Source organism: Ranitomeya imitator, chromosome 1, assembly GCF_032444005.1.
Source record: "Ranitomeya imitator isolate aRanImi1 chromosome 1, aRanImi1.pri, whole genome shotgun sequence".
NCBI classification, from domain to species: domain Eukaryota; kingdom Metazoa; phylum Chordata; class Amphibia; order Anura; family Dendrobatidae; genus Ranitomeya; species Ranitomeya imitator.
In genome coordinates, this window is record NC_091282.1 from 323,346,141 (window position 1) to 323,365,784 (window position 19,644).

The 19,644-nt window shown below is 45.6% G+C and overlaps 1 protein-coding gene across 3 annotated transcripts in view; it reads right to left on the minus strand.

Moving 5' to 3' along the window:
• The window catches only part of LOC138670937 (dehydrogenase/reductase SDR family member 4-like), a 70,044-nt gene that overhangs the window by 44,888 nt on the left and 5,512 nt on the right, over positions 1-19,644 (minus strand). The window lies entirely within an intron of this gene.

A 19,644-nucleotide genomic window follows, 5' to 3' on the forward strand; every position in this document is an offset into this window, starting at 1 on the left:
ATGGTGAGCTGTTGCAGTAGGGATAGCGTATTACAGGAATCTAGTCAGGGAATATTGCCTTATAAATTTCAATCCTTGCTGCTGCAACCTAAAAAAGAATATCAAGGTAACATCAATTCTAATCCTAATTAATACTACTATTAGCTGCTTCTAGTGTAAGGATAGGTGCTAGGTATCATCTGCTGGAAATCAGTGTTCATTTTGGTCATACACATTTCTTCCACAATCCATAACTTGATTGCTTTTTTCCATTCACTCATTGACAAATGTGTGTTTTTTTCGGTGATCTGTACTCAGAAATTCATCAAAGCTGGCAAAATTAACTGATCTAATAAGTCCATTCGCAGTTTCACTGTAGCAGCTGTGTGATGACACACCATTTATTCTGTATTATTGACACATATTATTTCAGTAGGAACAGGAACATAGGCTATTGTTCATGCGAGAATGAATGTTGACTGTTATTGCCAATTGAATTAAAGGGCCACTGTCAACCCCTCCAGCCGTTATAAACTAAAAGAGCCACCTTGTGCAGCAGTAATGCTGCATTCTAACAAGGTGGCTCTTTTAGTTTTTGGTGCAGTTATTGCCAAAATAAAGTGTTTTATAATTTTGCCAAAATACCTGTCTTTAGACAGGGAGGCAGGTATTAACCCCCCTGCTGGAAACGCCACACTGCCGTCACTCAAATCTTCTGGGGCGCCGCCCCCTCCGCGATGTTTTCCCATGAAATCCAGCACCTGCGCTGATTAGTACTGGCCGCACAGGCGCAGTCTACAAGACTGCATGTGAGGTCAGATGGCCAGAGCTCACTGCGCCTTCACCAGCCAGTACTAAACAGCGCAGGCGCCAGATTTCATGGGAAAACAGTGTGGAGGGGGCGGCCCCCGGCGCCCCAGAAGATTTGAGTGACGGCAGTGAGGCGTTTCCTTCCAGCAGGGGGGATAAGACCTGCCTCTCTGTCTAAAGAAAGGTATTTTGGCGAAATTATAAAACGCTTTATTTTGGCAATAACTGCACCAAAAACTAAAAGAGCCACCTTGTTAGAATGCAGCATTACTGCTGCACAAGGTGGCTCTTTTAGTTTATAACAGCTGGAGGGGGTGACAGAGTCCCTTTAATGTTCAATGGTTGCCATTTGTTGAATGGTTGCTGATTAGCTATTTTATCTGTCTTAGTACTGTAGTCCTAGTATTGACCTACTTGGAAAACGAAAGCAAAGGATAACTGAATAAAATTTGCTAATATGTTGATGACTCATTGGTAGAAATGGGCGGACCCTTGGATGTTTGAGTCTGGCAGGTTCAGCCAAACAGTTAAAAAGTTTGGGTTCGGGTAACAGAACAATACAAAGACCCGGACACAGACCTTATTCACTTAAACAGTACAAAGACCCGGACCCGGACCTTATTCACTTGAATGGGGGGCCCAAATATCATGTGTTTGCCATACTGTCATGTGAATGACAGTGCGGAAAACACTGCTTCTGATCGGTGGTTAAATCATTACCGCTGGTCAGACAGCTGCAGCTCCCACTCTGTGAAATGACAGCGTGAGCCTGCACCTGTGATTGAAGGTAAAAAGTTTACCTCCAATTACTGGTGTGAGCTGATGGGACTACTGTTCCATCAGCCACGTGCCTGCTGCCGTTAATAACAGTGAGAGCAGGGGACAGTTGATGGGAGTATTCATCAGCCACTGCTTCCGCTCTAAATAAATAATTTAAAATGACTTATGTTCCTCTGTATTTTGATAACCAGCCTGACTAAACTGACAGATGGGGTCTGCAATCCTCATATGTCAGCATTAGCAAGGCTAGTTATTCAAGGGTAAAGGGGTCCCCATGCTGTTTTTTTAAATTATCAATGGGGGATTTTTGACAACCAGCCTGGCTAAAGCAGATAGCTGGGGGCTGGTATTCTCCGGCTGGTTTGAGGCCATGGACATTGGCCCTCAGCCTAAAAATAGCAGTCCACAGCCACCTAGAAAAGGTATATCAATGAGATGCACCAATTCTGGTGCTTTGCTCATCTCTCCCCTCTTGCCCTGCAGCTGTGGCTATTGGGGTTTATATTTGTGGGGTTGATGTCACCTTCGCATTGTCTGGTGACATTAAACCCACGGATTAGTAATGGAGAGGTATCTATAAGACACCTCTCCATTACTAATCCTCTAGTTGTATTGTAAATAAAAACACAGCAAGAAAAAAATATTTTTTTATATAAAAACAAAACACACTTTTCCTTTTTTATTTAAAAATAACAAATACAGTTATACTCATCTAAAGCACATTTCATTGAATCCCTCTTCTCCAGTGATAAAATAAAAAATAAAAAACAACAATATCCCTCAATTGTCTGATGTTCTGTCCCACGCCGTAATCAACGTCTGTTGGAATACAAGTTTTCAACCACAACGGTGCCATGATGTGACAGTCCAGACTGAAAACCACTGATGAATGAGCTGCTGCGAGAGCAGCATCAGTGAGCAGAGGTGACCTCATGGAGGGAAAGTAGGAAAAGCCGGGCAAAAAGCCAGAATTGGTGCATCAAATAGATGTGACTTTTTTGGGTGGCTGTGGGCTGCTATTTTTGGCTGGGGGGGCTAATATCCATGGCCCCTTACCAGCCTGAGAATAGCAACCCCTAGCTGTCTGCTTTAGCAAGGCTGGTTGTCGAAAATGGGGGGAACCCCTTGCCTTTTTTTAAATTAATTATTACAAAATTAATAATTATAATTAGTACATAACCCGGCTTTGCACATCGACTTGCCTCTGCACCTAGCATTCACATGGTAAGCCTTTCAGCTAACCCCAGCTTTACCCCACCCGTTTTATTTATGATGTTGTTTACTCTGGCTTGATTGTATGCATCTGGTCTACTCTTAATTCTCTGACCATGATGAGCAGAGACCACTCCTCTCTGCTTCACACCTGAATGCACTTAGTTGTACTTATATTGCTTAGCTCAAGTCTGCATAGTCCTATAAGTCCTATAAGTGTGTCCTAGAAGTGTGAAGATTACAGTAGAGTTAAAACCTGAATTGAACCTGAAGGGAACTGAAGGTAACTGGCCAGTCACTGTAAACAATGTTTCTGTTTATTTTCACTCTCACCCCTATAATTCTTCACTTTATGCTACCTCCCCTAATCCCCACACCAAGTAAGGAACTGTTTAACTCTGCTTCAATCCTCCCCATCCATCTCACCTCCTCAGAAGTGTTCCTTAACCTACAATCCGCTGCCTCCAAACACAGAAAGCCCCCTCATGCCCTCTCCTGCTCCCACCTGCTAACACTATCTCTGCTCCTTCTCACTGCTGGTGATATCTCTCCAAATCCTGGTCCTCTCCACCACATTCCCACAGTCATTTCTACCTCCCATCCACGCTCTATCACAAACTTCCGTAACCTCTCTAAACTTATACCCATTCCCCCAGCCCCCGCTTCTCCAGTCCCACTAATAGGAGCTCTGTGGAACGCTCGTTCTGTCTGCAACAAGCTTTCCTATATTCATGATCTTTTTGTTACTACCAAACTTTCCTTCTTCGCCATCACTGAAATCTGGCTCACCCCTTCTGACACAGCCTCCCCTGCTGCACTCTCTTATGGTGGCTTCCACCTTTCTCACACACCCCGCCCCAGCAGCAAACATGGCGGAGGAGTTGGTTTTCTCCTGTCAGATAACTGCTCCTTCACCCCAATCCCACTGCCACCCTCTGTTACCCTCCCTTCCTTTGAGGTGCACTCTGTGTGCATCTACTCCCCCTCCAACCTCCAACTGGCTGTCATTTACCCCCCCACAGGGCCAGCCACCACCTTCTTTGACCACTTCACCACCTGGCTACTTCATTTCCTTTCAGCGGACATCCCCACTATCATCATGGGTGACTTCAATATCCCCATTGACACTTCCCTCTCAGCTGCCACTAAACTTCTATCTCTCACATCCTCCTTCAGGCTCACTCAATGGCCTTCTACAGCCACCCACAAAGATGGTCTCACACTGAACCTCATCTTCACCCACCTCTGTGTTGTGAATGCTGTTGTTGAACTCCCTCCTGTGGTCGTGAATGGTACTTCGGCGAGTTCTGTCCATGGACTCCCTCTGGTGGCTGTGAGTGAAGCTCCTGCTTCTGAGGTTCCTTACACAGGTGACGTGGGTTATCCTTTGGTTGGCTGCTCTATTTAACTCCACTCAGATCGTTACTCCAGGCCAGCTGTCAATGTTCCTGTGCTGGTTCAGTCGCTCTTGGATTTTTCTGGAGACCTGTCTCTTCCTGCAAGAAGCTAAGTCCCCGTTTGTTATTTTCTGTTCATGGTTTTCTAGTCCAGCTTGCTTTCATGATTTTGTCTTGCTAGCTGGAAGCTCTGGGATGCAGGGTGGCGCCTCCGCACCATGAGTCGGTGCGGGGGTCTTTTTGCACACTCTGCGTAGTCTTTTGTAGTTTTGTGCTGACCGCAAAGATACCTTTCCTATCCTCTGTCTATTTAGTTAGTCTGGCTTCCCCTTTGCTAAAACCTGTTTCATTTCTGTGTTTGTGACTTTCATCTTTACTCACAGTTAATATTTGTGAGGGGCTGCCTTTTCCTTTGGGGAAATTTCTCTGAGGCAAGGTAGGCTTTATTTTCTATCTCTAGGGCTAGCTAGTTCTTAGGCTGTGTCCGAGGCGTCTAGGCCTGTTAGGTACGCCCCACGGCTATTTCTAGTGTGTGTGATAGGATTAGGGATTGCGGTCAGCAAAGTTCCCACTTCCCAGAGCTTGTCCTGTGAGTTTAACCATCAAGTCATTCCGGGTGCTCCTAACCATCAGGTCATAACAGTACAGCTGGCCCAAAGTATTAATGCATCTCAATAGAGGGATAAGAGAAGCTCTGAGACCATTTTTTTTTTTCTTTGCACTGTGTTTTGTCTTTCTTATCCCCTAGACCTTTGGGTGGTTCAGGACACAGGTGTAGTGATGGACATTCAAGGTCTGTCCTCTTGTGTGGATCATTTCACTGCAAGGGTACAAAACATTCAAGATTTTGTGGTTCGGAATCCTATGTTAGAGCCTAGAATTCCTATTCCTGATTTATTTTCTGGAGATAGAGCTAAGTTTCTGAATTTCAAAAATAATTGTAAACTGTTTCTAGCTTTGAAACCCCGCTCCTCTGGTGACCCCGTTCAACAAGTAAAAATCATTATTTCCTTGTTGCGTGGTGACCCTCAAGACTGGGCATTTTCCCTTGCGCCAGGAGATCCTGCATTGCGTGATGTTGATGCGTTTTTTCTGGCGCTTGGATTGCTTTATGATGAACCAAATTCAGTAGATCAGGCAGAGAAAATCTTGCTGGCTTTGTGTCAGGATCAGGATGAAGCGGAGGTGTACTGTCAGAAGTTTAGAAAGTGGTCTGTGCTTACTCAGTGGAATGAGTGTGCCCTGGCGGCAATTTTCAGAAAGGGTCTTTCTGAAGCCCTTAAGGATGTCATGGTGGGATTTCCCACGCCTGCTGGTCTGAATGAGTCTATGTCCTTGGCCATTCAGATCGATCGGCGCTTGCGTGAGCGCAAAGCTGTGCACCATCTGGCGGAATTCTCTGAGCATAGGCCTGAGCCTATGCAGTGTGATAGGACTTTGACCAGAGCTGAGCGGCAAGAACACAGACGTCGGAATGGGCTGTGTTTTTACTGTGGTGAATCCACTCATGCTATCTCCGATTGTCCTAAGCGCACTAAGCGGTTCGCTAGGTCTGCCACCATTGGTACTGTACAGTGTAAATTTCTTTTGCCCGTTACTCTGATTTGCTCTCTGTCGTCCTATTCTGTTATGGCATTTGTGGATTCAGGCGCTGCCCTGAATTTGATGGACTTGGAGTTTGCCAGGCGCTGTGGTTTTTTCCTGGAGCCCTTGCAGTATCCTATTCCATTGAGAGGAATTGATGCTACGCCTTTGGCCAAGAATAAGCCTCAGTACTGGACTCAATTGACCATGTGCATGGCTCCTGCACATCAGGAGGATATTCGCTTTTTGGTGTTGCATAATCTGCATGATGTGGTCGTTTTGGGGTTGCCATGGCTACAGGTCCATAATCCAGTGTTAGATTGGAAATCTATGTCTGTGTCCGGCTGGGGTTGTCAGGGGGTACATGGTGATGTTCCATTGTTATCTATTTCGCCTTCCACTCCTTCTGAAGTCCCTGAGTTTTTATCAGATTACCGGGATGTATTTGAAGAGCCCAAATCCGGTGCCCTACCTCCTCATAGGGATTGCGATCGTGCTATTAATTTGATTCCTGGTAGTAAGTTTCCTAAGGGCCGTCTGTTTAATTTATCTGTGCCAGAGCACGCCGCTATGCGGAGTTATATAAAGGAATCCTTGGAGAAGGGTCATATTCGCCCATCGTCGTCACCATTGGGAGCAGGCTTCTTTTTTGTGGCCAAGAAGGATGGCTCTTTGAGACCTTGTATTGATTACCGCCTTCTTAATAAGATCACAGTCAAATTTCAGTATCCTTTGCCGCTGCTGTCTGATTTGTTTGCTCGGATTAAGGGGGCTAGTTGGTTCACCAAGATAGATCTTCGAGGGGCGTATAATCTTGTGCGAATTAAACAAGGCGTTGAATGGAAAACAGCATTTAATACGCCCGAGGGCCATTTTGAGTACCTGATTATGCCATTCGGGCTTTCTAATGCTCCATCTGTGTTTCAGTCCTTTATGCATGACATGTTTCGAGAGTACCTGGATAGATTCATGATTGTATATTTGGATGACATTTTGGTCTTTTAGGATGATTGGGAGTCTCATGTAAAGCAGGTCAGAATGGTGTTCCAGGTCCTTCGTGCGAATTCCTTGTTTGTGAAGGGGTCAAAGTGTCTCTTTGGAGTTCAGAAGGTTTCATTTTTGGGTTTAATTTTTTCCCCTTCTACTATCGAGATGGACCCTGTTCCCACTTCCCAGAGCTTGTCCTGTGAGTTTAACCATCAGGTCATTCCGGGTGCTCCTAACCACCAGGTCATAACACCTCTGCTCCCTATCAAACCTCTCTAACTCACCTCTTTCTCTCTCTGACCACAATCTTCTCACATTCTCTTCCCTCTCCACTCCATGTCTACAATCCCCACCACACAAACTTTCACACCCTCACAGAAATCTTAAACATCTTGACCTACATTCATTCTCTGAATCCCTCCTCCCTCTCTCAGATATTAGTTCCTTAAACAATGCGGATGACGCTGCTGCTGTATGTAACACCGCAATAGCTGTAGCTTTGGAATCTGCTGCCCCACTTACACATACCAAAGCTTGCAAAATCAACAGACAGCCCTGGCACACCAGCCTGACCAAAAAAATGAGGCGAGCTTCCAGGGCTGCTGAGCACAGATGGAAAAGATCCCACTCCAACGAGCACTTCATCACATTCAAACAGTCCCTCACTGCTTTCAAGACCACACTCACCACAGCTAAACAAACCTACTTCTTATCTCTCATATCCTCCCTGTCTCACCACCCTAAACAGTTATTCAACACCTTCAATTCTCTCCTCCGTCCCTCAGAACTTCCTCTCTCCCCACTTATCTCAACTGAAGACTTTGCCTCAATTTTCAAGCAGAAGATTGATAACATCAGAGACAGTTTTGGTCAACAACCCCCAGAGCCCTTCCTCCCGACTTCCCAGCCCTCCGCCTCCAAAACCAACTCCTCCACCATTACAGAAGATCAACTCTCCACTCTACTCTCAAGATCGCATCTCACCACCTGTGCACTTGACCCTCTCCCATCCCACTTCATCCCAAACCTCACCACAGTCTTCATCCCAACCCTAACCCATCTCTTCAACCTATCACTAACAACTGGTGTTTTCCCCTCAAGCTTTAAACATGCCTCCATCACACCTATCCTCAAAAAGCCTTCTCTTGAGTCTTAACCCATCCTCTGTATCTAGCTATAGCCCTATATCACTTGTCTCCTATGCCTCCAAACTACAGGAACAACACGTCTACCTTGAACTGTCCTCCTATCTCTCTTCTTGCTCCCTCTTTGACCGCTTGCAATCTGGCTTCTGGTCACACCATTCCACTGAAACTGCCCTAACTAAGGTCACCAATGACCTCTTAACCGCCAAGAGCAAGCGACACTACTCTGTCCTCCTCCTCCTCGACCTGTCGGCTGCCTTTGACACAGTGGACCATTCCCTATTATTACAGACCCTCTCATCCCTTGGCATCACAGACTTGGCCATATCCTGGATCTCATCATACCTAACAGACCGGACATTCAGTGTCTCCAACTCACGCACCACCTCCTCACCTCGCCCACTATCTGATGGAGTCCCACAAGGTTCAGTCCTAGGGCCCCTGCTCTTCTCCATTTACACCTTTGGCCTGGGTCAGCTCATAGAATCTCATGGCTTTCAGTATCACCTCTATGCTGATGACACACAGATCTACATCTCTGGACCAGATATCACCTCCCTACTAACCAGAATCCCTCAATGTCTGTCCACTAGTTCATCCTTCTTCTCCCCTAGATTTCTGAAAGTTAACATGGACAAAACAGATTTCATCATCTTTCCCCATCTCACGCGACCCACGCAACGAACCTATCCACTACAGTAAATGGCTCCCCACTCTCCCCAGTCCCACAAGCTCGCTGCCTCGGGGTAATCCTTGATGCTGATCTCTCCTTCAAACCACATATCTAAGCCCTTTCCACTTCCTGCCGATTTCAACTCAAAAATATTTCCCGAATCCGTACATTCCTCAACCAAAAATCTGCAAAAACCCTAATGCATGCCCTCATCATCTCTCGCCTTGACTACTGCAACCTCCTGCTCTGTGGCCTCCCCTCTAACACTCTCACACCCCTCCAATCTATTCTAAACTTTGCTGCCCGACTAATCCACCTGTCCCCCCGGCTATTCCCTCGCCTCTCCTCTCCTCTCTGTCAATCCCTTCACTGGCTCCCCATTACCCAGAGACTCCAGTACAAAACCCTAACCATGATGTACAAAGCCATCCACAACCTGTCTCATCCATACATCTGTGACCTCATCTCCCGGTACTTACCTACACGCAACCTCCGATCCTCACAAGATCTCCTTCTCTACTCCCCTCTTATCTCCTCTTCCCACAATCGTATACAAGATTTCTCTCGTGTATCACGCCTACTCTGGAACCCTCTACCACAACACATCAGACTCTCGCCTACCATCGAAACTTTCCAAAAGAGCCTGAAGACCCACCTCTTCCAACAAGCCTACAACCTGCAGTAACCACCGATCAACCAAACCGCTGCATGACCAGCTCTATCCTCGCTTACTGTATTCTCACCCATCCCTTGTAGATTGTGAGCCTTCGCGGGCAGGGTCCTCTCTCCTCCTGTACCAGTTATGACTTGTTTTGTTTAAAGGGAACCTGTCACCCCGAAAATCGCGGGTGAGGTAAGCCCACCGGCATCAGGGGCTTATCTACAGCATTCTGTAATGCTGTAGATAAGCCCCTGATGTTACCTGAAATAGGAGAAAAAGACGTTATATTATACTTACCCAGGGGCGGTCCCACTGCTGGTCAAGTCAGATGGGCGTCTAAGGTCCGCTGTGGCGCCTCCTATCTTCATTACAAGACGTCATCTTCTGATCTTCAGCCACGGCTCCGGCGCAGGCGTACTTTGCTCTGCCCTGTTGAGGGCAGAGGATAGTACTGCAGTGCGCAGGCGCCGGGCCTCTGACCTTTCCGGCGCCTGCGCACTGCAGTACTATCCTCTGCCCTCAACAGTGTGGTTCAATAAAGTATTGCCACATTGTTTTACCCTCACCCTGCATTGTCTGAATAGCATTATGCCCACAGGAAAGGAGAGTAGGCATTCAGTGGGATGATCACTGGTCCAGATGGTCTCAGGCTAGCGGGCTATAGCACCCATTAACCTCCCATGTCTCCACATTTTGGTGGCAGCAGTGAGATACTACTCAGTATGGCAGATCTGGATGAGCTGCAGGGGACTGGTGTTCGTAGACACCATCCAGGACTCCACAACCAGGGAGGCATATAGACAGACCCAGCAGACCATAGGTGATGCATACATAGAAGGTAGTGAATGCTACCATGTCCAATCCCACCAGATCGGCCTTGGAGGAGGACCAGAGTGGATATACAGCCACAACAAGGAATGGCGACTTTAGGAGTTGTGCCAGCTTCGACAAATCAAATACAGGGCCACTGACACGTGGTTGGTTTTGATACAGGAATTGGTACTTTGTGATGCCCAGAACATCATGAAGGATGATGAAAAGGACCCAGAGAAATTAAACTGTGGAAGATTACCTGAATGAGAATTGTGAACTATAAAATGAAGGCTCTTCCTGTGAAAAGAGACTCTACATTTCAGTAGCCATGGCATCATGGCTCCATCTGACGAAATACAGAGCTGCTCCGTTGAGCATTACTGAACCCTCAAAGATGTTTACAGAATCTAGGATGGGAAAATCAGGTCACCTGGCCTCGTACATAAATGGACTGTCAGCTTCCTAAGATTATCATGACCTCCTCTCAGTGGGCACCCCACTAAAGAGGGGTGCCACTGCTGGGGGTTGTCAGCCGTGGAACCCCTAAAGTTGCAGATGCTCTAATCCCGATGATCCAGCGGAAGGGTGACACTCTGTAATGTGCACCATCCTGGGTATTTGCTGGGACAGTCTTATATGTTACTGTCTGTTTGTGACCCCAAAGGTTAATGTGAAAGCCTTTCTGACTATGTTCGAGCGTGAGATGCTACCGCCCGAGCTGTGGGCAGAGGTGCTGGCCCCCTATTTGACTGGTGAACCCCAAAAGGTGTATTACTGCTTAGCCCTCTAATTCCAGACAGTATGTCAAATTAAAAACTGAAATTCTGGCACATCTGGGAGTGACAATGTCTGTTAGGGCTCAGCGAGTCCACCGCTGGGCATATGCTTGCAACAAACCCCCATGCTCCCAGATGTTTGATCTGTTGCACCTGGTGACCCTAATCAGTGCTGCACTACCCCACCAAGTTTGTGGGCGATCCTCCATGCATTAAGGATAGCGGTATTCACAATAAATCCCAAGAAATGTGCTACTGGGTAGAAAGAGGCCAAGTATTTAAGCTATTTCATCGGGAGAGGTGAGATCAAACCCCAGTTAAATAAGATAGAGGCAATTCAGGAGTGGACGCAACTGCTCTCCAAGATACAAGTGAGGATGTTTCTTGAGATTGTGGGGTATTACTGGCATTTTACCCTAAACTTCACCATAATTGCCGCACCCTAACAGATCCCCATGTGGGCACCAAGTCGACGGTGGTAAAATGGACTCCTGACACAGAGATGGAATTTCAAGAGCTGAAGCATGCTCTGTGCAAGCATCCGGTTCTGGTCGCACCCGAATTTAGTAAAGAATTTGTCGACCAGGCCGATGCTTTGGAAGTTGGTATGGGAGCCGTGCTGTCACAGGAATTCAATGGAGAAGAGTATCCCATCCTGTTTCTGAGCCATAAACTCTCATCTTGTGAAAAGAACTACGCAATGGTTGAGAAATAATGCTTTGCCATAAAGTGGGCTGTCGACACCCTGAAATGCAGCCTGCTAGGCCAGTGTCAGCTATTTCGGACCATGCCCCTCATTATCCTGGAAATAATGGTTCTTAACATTTTTTCAAGTAAAATCCATTTTATCTTCGGTTTTGAATTCTTTATTGTCAGTCTGTAGAAGTGGAGTGATACTCTTACAACATTGTTCCCAGCAGAGATGTGGGATTCAGAGATGCTTTCCGGATGTCTGGTGGGTGGGCCGCTGGAAAAATTAACTAGTTTCCTATTGACTTCCATTATACTCATTACTTGAGTCGAGCACCCGAGCATTATGATTTGCTCAAGTAACAGGCACCTGTTGTGAATTCTGTGGCTGAATTCACTCCTGTGGTCACAAGTGGTACTGCAGCCTCTGAGCTTCCTCCCTCAGGTGTTCTGGTGAGCTCGTTAACTGCTTCATTACTTAACTCCGCCTGATGCTGCTATCCTTGCTCCTTGTCTATGTTTCAGTGTTGGATCTGAGCTTCTCCTGATTGTTCCTGTGACCTGCTGCTCTGTATAAGCTAAGTGCTTTTTGCTTTTTTGTTGCTTTTTTTCTGTCCAGCTTGTCTTTTGTTTTGCTGGAAGCTCTGAGACGCAAAGGGTGTACCGCCGTGCCGTTAGTTCGGCACGGTGGGTTTTTTTTGCCCCCTTTGCGTGGTTTTGCTTTAGGGTTTTTTGTAGACTGCAAAGTTCGCTTTACTGTCCTCGCTCTGTCCTAGAATATCGGGCCCCACTTTGCTGAATCTATTTCATCCCTACGTTTTGTCTTTTCATCTTACTCACAGTCATTATATGTGGGGGGCTGCCTTTTCCTTTGGGGAATTTCTCTGGGGCAAGTCAGGCCTATTTTTCTATCTTCAGGCTAGCTAGTTTCTTAGGCTGTGCCGAGTTGCCTAGGTAGTTGTTAGGCGCAATCCACAGCCGCTTTTAGTTGTGTTTAGGATAGGATCAGGTGTGCAGTCTACAGAGTTTCCACGTCTCAGAGCTCGTTCTTGTATTTTTGGGTATTTGTCAGATCACTGTGTGCGCTCTGATCGCTAAGCACACTGTGTTTCTGGATTGCCTTCATAACACCTGTCATTAGCAAACATAACAGGCACCTGAGCATTTTAGTGCTTGCTCATGACTAGTTGTCAGCAAATTGCCTGAAGAAATGCTATGCCAGGGAGCTTCTTTGAGCTGGCTTAGGTGTACTCAGATTCTCTGCACTGTGGGCAGCAGCAGCTGAGCTACTGGGTAGGGGCCGGCCGCTGTACTTTTGCACCTTGCTCCCAGTTTTGCTTTGCAGCTAGGGCAGCGTGATCACCTCCTCTTCCTTCGAAATACACACATCACACGAATGGCCTTCACTCCATGTGTCGTCTAGAACCTCATCATCCCCCATATTATCTTCCACCCATGACTCACCTCTGCCCTTCTTAACAGCATTTGGAACCTGTGTTTTATCATCACTATCAGAGATGCGCTGTGGTCGTCTGCTAACCGTGTGCACTAGCCCTCTCACCTACATATCTTCAAACAGAACAAGTGGTGGGCAATCAGTGCACTCAATCTCTTCCATTTGCAGAGCATGGCCAGATAGCCCACAGAAACACAGCCAGCAGAGTCATCAAGAAGTAGAAGTGACTGCCGCATTGCTTGGCCCTCTGACTGCTTGGCTGATTTGCAAGAGGGTGAAGTGGAAGATAGATCCCTATAGTCCGCAGGTACTAACGCTGCACTTTCAGTAGTGGACTGAGTGGAAGAAAGTGCTAAAGAACTGGAGGCACTCTCAGCCATACAAGCCACCATTCATCCAGCAGTACTCAGGCCTGCAAAGTTGCACAGAACGTCATCTGAGTGCACCAAAGGAAGATCTTTTATTTGGGCGCTTATCAGGCACAGAATGACCATGTCATCGCCCTGCCGCAGCTATAACACCACCACCAACATTACCACGTCAACATCCTCTATTTAATGCTCTACACATTTTTTACACCCCAAAAAATGCACAGTAGAGAAGAGAAAGGGCCAAGCAGAATATTACCCTCTTAGGGTACTCGGGACCACGCTGTTAGGGTACTCTACAACAGGCTGTGAGTGCATTGTGTGCAGGCAGTTAGGGCAATGTGCACCAGGCTGTTAGAGTGCTAATGCTCCATGCACCATGCTGTTGGGGTCCTCTACACCAGACTGAGAGGGCACTCTGCACCGGCCTGTTAGGGAACTCTGCAACAGAATGTCAAGGGAATATGTACCATACCAGCTATCTAAAGATATACCCGTTCTTCTTGACAAAGGGTATGTAAACTTATATATACAGCACCTTGCCATTTGGCCCCTTACTTATAGGACACATTTCCTATATCCACAGAAATATCTCACCGCTTGCCCAGTCTGGCACATTTCCTTTATTACTATCTGCAAAACAGTCTGTGACCCCTCTAACACTTCCTCATTCTGTTTTCTACCAATATTGTGCCAGAATCGTTTTTCTTCTGATTTCCGTATTTAATATGTTTTTCAAAAAATTGTGCCACATTGTCTCTCTTTTTGCCAATAATGGAGTCATGTATATACCGTATATACTCGAGTATAAGCCGACCCCCTACTTTTGCCACAAAAAAACTGGGAAAACTTATTGACTCAAGTATAAGCCTAGGGTAGGAAATGCAGCAGCTACCGGTGAATTTCAAAAATAAAAATAGATGCTCCATACCATTCATTATTGCCCCATAGATGCTCCATATAAAGCTGTGCCATATATAATGCTCTGCACCGTTCATTATTGCCCCATAGATGCTCCATATAAAGCTGTGCCACATATAATGCTGCATACCGGTCATTATTGCCCCATAGATGCTCTGTATAAAGCTGTGCCACATATAATGCTCCATGTTGTTCATTATGGCCCCATAAAAGCTCCATATAAAGCTGTGCCCCATATATACTCTGCATCGTTCATTATTGCCCCATAGAAGCTCCATATAAAGCTGTGCCACATATATGCTCTGCACCATTTATTATTGCCCCATAGATGCTCCATATAAAGCTGTGCCATATAGTGCTCTGCACCGTTCATCATTGCCCCATACATGTGCCATGTAAAGCTGTGCCATATAGTGCTCTGCACCGTTCATCATTGCCCCATAGATGTGCCATATGAAACTGTGCCATATAGTGCTCTGCATCGTTCATTATTGCCCCATAGATGCTACTTATAAAGCTCTGCCATATAGTGCTCTGCACCGTTCATTTGTGCCCCATAGATGCTCCTTATAAAGCTCTGCCATATAGTGCTCTGCACCGTTCATTTGTGCCCCATAGATGCTCCTTATAAAGCTCTGCCATATAGTGCTCTGCACCATTCATTTGTGCCCCATAGATGCTCCTTATAAAGCTCTGCCATATAGTGCTCTACACCGTTCATTTGTGCCCCATAGATGCTCCTTATAAAGCTCTGCCATATAGTGCTCTGCACCGTTCATATGTGCCCAATAGATGCTCCTTATAAAGCTGTGCTACTGGTATATATAATGCTGCAATAAAAAAAAAAAAATGCCATGCTCACCTCTCTTGCTTGCAGCTCCCGGCGTCTCGTCCCGACGTCTCTCCGCTCTGACTGTTCAGGCAGAGGGCGCTGCGCACACACATATGCATCATCGCGCCCTCTGACCTGAACAGTCAGTGCGGAGAGACGCCGGGAAGATGGAGCGGTGCCCGGCGTGTGGAACGGGGATAGGTGAATATGCGATACTTACCTGCTCCCGGCGTCCCGCTCCTTCTCCCGGACAGCTGGTCTCCGGATGCCGCAGCCTCTTCCTCTATCAGCGATCACCGTTATCGCTCATTAGAGAAATAAATATGCGGCTCCACCCCTATGGGAGTGGAGTCCATATTCATTTCTGTAATGAGCGGTCGCCCGTGACCGCTGAACAGGGGAAGAGCTGCGGCACCCAAAGACCGTGGGACTGCAGGGACAGCGCCAGGATCGCCGGGACTAGGTGAGTATGCCTCAGTCCTCTCTCCCCCTCACCCGCCGACCCCACCGCCGACCGTGACTCGAGTATAAGCCGAGAGGGGCACTTTCAGCCCAAAAATTTGGGCTGAAAATCTCGGCTTATACTCGAGTATATACGGTACTTTTTTTTTCTTTTCTTTTTAAGTTTGGTTATGTTATATTTACAGGAACTGATGAAGGTCGTATTGTGTGACCGAAACGTTTTGTTACTTGAGAAATAAACCACTTGCATATAAGTTGAATGCCAGGTCTTTTTTGCGTGTCATTAAGGTTTTGGAACCTACCTTGGCACCTTCAAAACAGGCTGTGCACACGTCTATTTGCTAAAAAGGTAATATGCACCAGGCTGTTCTGGCACTCTGCACCAGGCTGTTAGGTCAAAGTGCACCAGTCTGTGAGGACACTCTGCACTAAGCTTAGAATAGAATGGTGATTCTTCATTTATACAGGCCAGGTCACATAGTGCATCGGCAAATCACAGCAATGTCAATACTTGGCATGTCTGTGATGGCTTCGTAAGTGCAGTGCAGTCAATCAATGAACTTTATTCTGTATCTGAATCTAAACAGTACACTGGACTTTCAGGAGACGTCCATGTATGAAGCACAGCACGTAAGTGTTTAGTACGAACCCCGAACTTTAGAGTTCAGGTTCGCTCATTTCTAACTGTAATCGTAAAAAATTAAGAATAGCAAAATTCACTTTTTTTGGTTGCTGCAAATCCACAAAAAGCCATAATAATAAAAAAAATGTATTACTGTAGCACCAACATATTCCGCAGTGCTTTACATTTTAGAGGGGACAATAGACATTACAGCATAACAATAAACACATAGATCAAAACAGTAACCAAGAGGAATGCGGGCCCTGCTTGCAAGCTACAATCTATGAGGAAAAAGGGAAGACACGAGAGGTGGATGGTAACAATTGCTTTCATTGTTCAGACCAGCCAGAGTGTAAGAAATAAGGTGTTCGTGTAATGCCTCATGAACCGATTATCAGCCTATGTAATAGTACAGACACAGAGGGCTATTAAATGCATAAAGCATGTGAGAACATGATGCGAGGAACCTGGTTATGGTGAAAATACCATCACACAGCTCCATCAACTGAAAAATAAAAACATTACAGGTCCCGGGAAAGTGGCACTAAAATGAATGCATTACATACACATACCACGTACAGCCATCCATATAACATCATGAATTGCATCTAAAATGTAAAGTAACTAGTTTTAACTGGGGGAGAGGATGTGGAGGTATTTCTTGCCACTTAAGTGCACACTAGTATTATAAATGGCATATCACATGGTAAGTTGAGGGTCTCGTTATAGATATTGTATTAGCTTCATATTGTGACTAGGAAATTGACTTATGTGGCCTAAAATAAAAAAATAAGTATGCAAAAATATGTATACATTCATTTGTGATGTTTCTTTACTTTTCTTATTTAAGAATACCAGTGAATATAAAACTACAATTAAAGTGTAAAACATATTTTACTTTACATATACAGTACAGTGGGGGAAATAAGTATTTGATACACTCCAGATTTTGCAACTTTTACCACCAACAAAGAATGGAGAGGTCTGTATTTTTTATCGTAGGTACACTTCAACTGTGAGAGACTGAATTTAAAAGTAAAAACCAGAACATCACATTGTATGATTTTTAAATAAATAATATGCATTTCATTGCATGAAATAAGTATTTGATCACCAACCAACAAGCAAGAATTCTGGTTCTCACAGACCTGTTACTTTTTACTTTAGAAGCCCTCCTACTCTGAACTCATTGCCTGTATTAATTGCTTCTATTTGAACTCATTACCTATGAAAAAGACACCTGTATACATACTCAATCACACTCCAACCTATCCACCATGGCTAAGACCAAAGATCTGTCAAAAACATCAGGGACAAAATTGTAGCCCTGCACAAGGTTGGGATGGAGTACAGGACAATAGGCAAGCAGCTTGATGAGAAGGCAGTAACTTTTAACACACTTATTTGAAAATGGAAGAAACAAGATGACTGTTAATCTTCCTCGGTCTGGGGTTCCATGCAAGATCTCACCACGTGGGGTAAGGATGATTCTGAGAAAGGTCTGGAATAATCCCAGAACATCAGAGAAGGACCTGGTCAATGAACTGAATAGAGCTGGGACCACAGTCTCAAACGTCTCAAACATTACTGTTAGTAACACACTATGCCACTTTATTTTAAAATCCTACAAGGCAAGCAAGGTCCCCATGCTCATGCCAGATCATGTCCAGGCACATTTGAAGCTCATCAGTGACCATCTGGATGATACAGAGGAGGCATGGGAAAAGGTCATGTGGTCAGATGAGACCAAAATAGAACTTTTTGAAATCAACTGCCATCACTATGTTTGGAGGGACAATAATGTGTAAAACACCAAGAACACTGTCCCAACTGTGAATTATGGTGGTGGAAACATTTTAGTATGGGGATGCTTTTCTGCCAAGGGGATAGAACAATTTTGGACAACAGCCTCCTTCCCACAGTTAAGGTACCTTCACACATAACGATATTGTTAACGATATCGTTGCTTTTTGTGACATAGCAACGATATCGTTAATAAAATCGTCCAGTGTGACAGCGACCAACGATCAGGCCCCTGCTGGGAGATCGTTGGTCGCTGAATAAAGTCCAGAAATTTATTTCGTCGCTGGACTCCTGCTGACATCGCTGGATCGGCGTGTGTGACACCGATCCAGCGATGTCTTCACTGGTAACCAGGGTAAACATCGGGTAACTAAGCGCAGGGCCGCGCTTAGTAACCCGATGTTTACCCTGGTTACCATCCTAAAAGTAAAAAAAAACAAACACTACATACTTACCTACAGCCGTCTGTCCTCCAGCGCTGTGCTCTGCTCTCCTCCTGTACTGGCTGTGAGCGTCGGTCAGCCGGAAAGCAGAGCGGTGACGTCACCGCTCTGCTTTCCGGCCGCTGTGCTCACAGACAGTACAGGAGGAGTGCAGAGCACAGCGCTGGAGGACAGACGGCTGTAGGTAAGTATGTAGTGTTTGTTTTTTTTTACTTTTAGGATGGTAACCAGGGTAAACATCGGGTTACTAAGCGCGGCCCTGCGCTTAGTTACCCGATGTTTACCCTGGTTACCAGCATCGTTGGTCGCTGGAGAGCTGTCTGTGTGACAGCTCTCCAGCGACCAAACAGCGACGCTGCAGCGATCCGGATCGTTGTCAGTATCGCTGCAGCGTCGCTTAATGTGAAGGGGCCTTAAGAGCTAGGTCTTCCAGCATAACAATGACCTGAAACACACAGCCAGGGCAACTAAGGAGTGGCTCTACAAGAAGAATGGAATGAGTAAAACACCAAGAACACTGTCCCAACTGTGAAGTATGGTGGTGGAAACATCTTAGTATGAGGATGCTTTCCTGCAAAGGGGACAGGATAATTTTGGACAACAGCCTCCTTCCCTCAGTAAGAGCATTAAAGATGGGTCGTGGATAGTGGCTAAGTCTTTCAGCATAACAATGGCCTGAAACACACAGCCAGGACAACTAAGGAGTGTGTTTGCAAGAAGAATGTCAAGATCCTAGAGTAGCCTAGCCAGTCTCCAGACCTGAACCCAATAGAAAATCTTTGGAGGGAGCTGAGGCTCAATGTTGTCCAGCATGAGCCCCAAAACCTGAAAGATCTGGAGAAAATCTGTATGGAGGAGTAGGCTAAAATCCCTCCTCTGTTTTCCTATTGCATCAAATACTTATTTCATGCAATTAAATAAAAATTAATTGTGTAAAAATCATACAATGTGATTGTCTGGATTTTTTTTCTTAGATTCTGTCTCTCACAGTTGAAGTGTACCTACGATGAAAATTCCAGACCCCTCCATTGTTTGTAGGTTGGAAAACTTGTAAAATCGGCAGTGTATGAAATACTTATTTTCCCCACTGTATTAAGCAAAATTTGCTTATTTTTTATTCTGTAAAAAGCATGATATACTATACTAGGTGTCTAGACTTAAGTAAGTAGAACAAAGTCACACAAAATTAGACTTAATCCATAGAAATCAGTACATGGTGTAGGGAGTTTC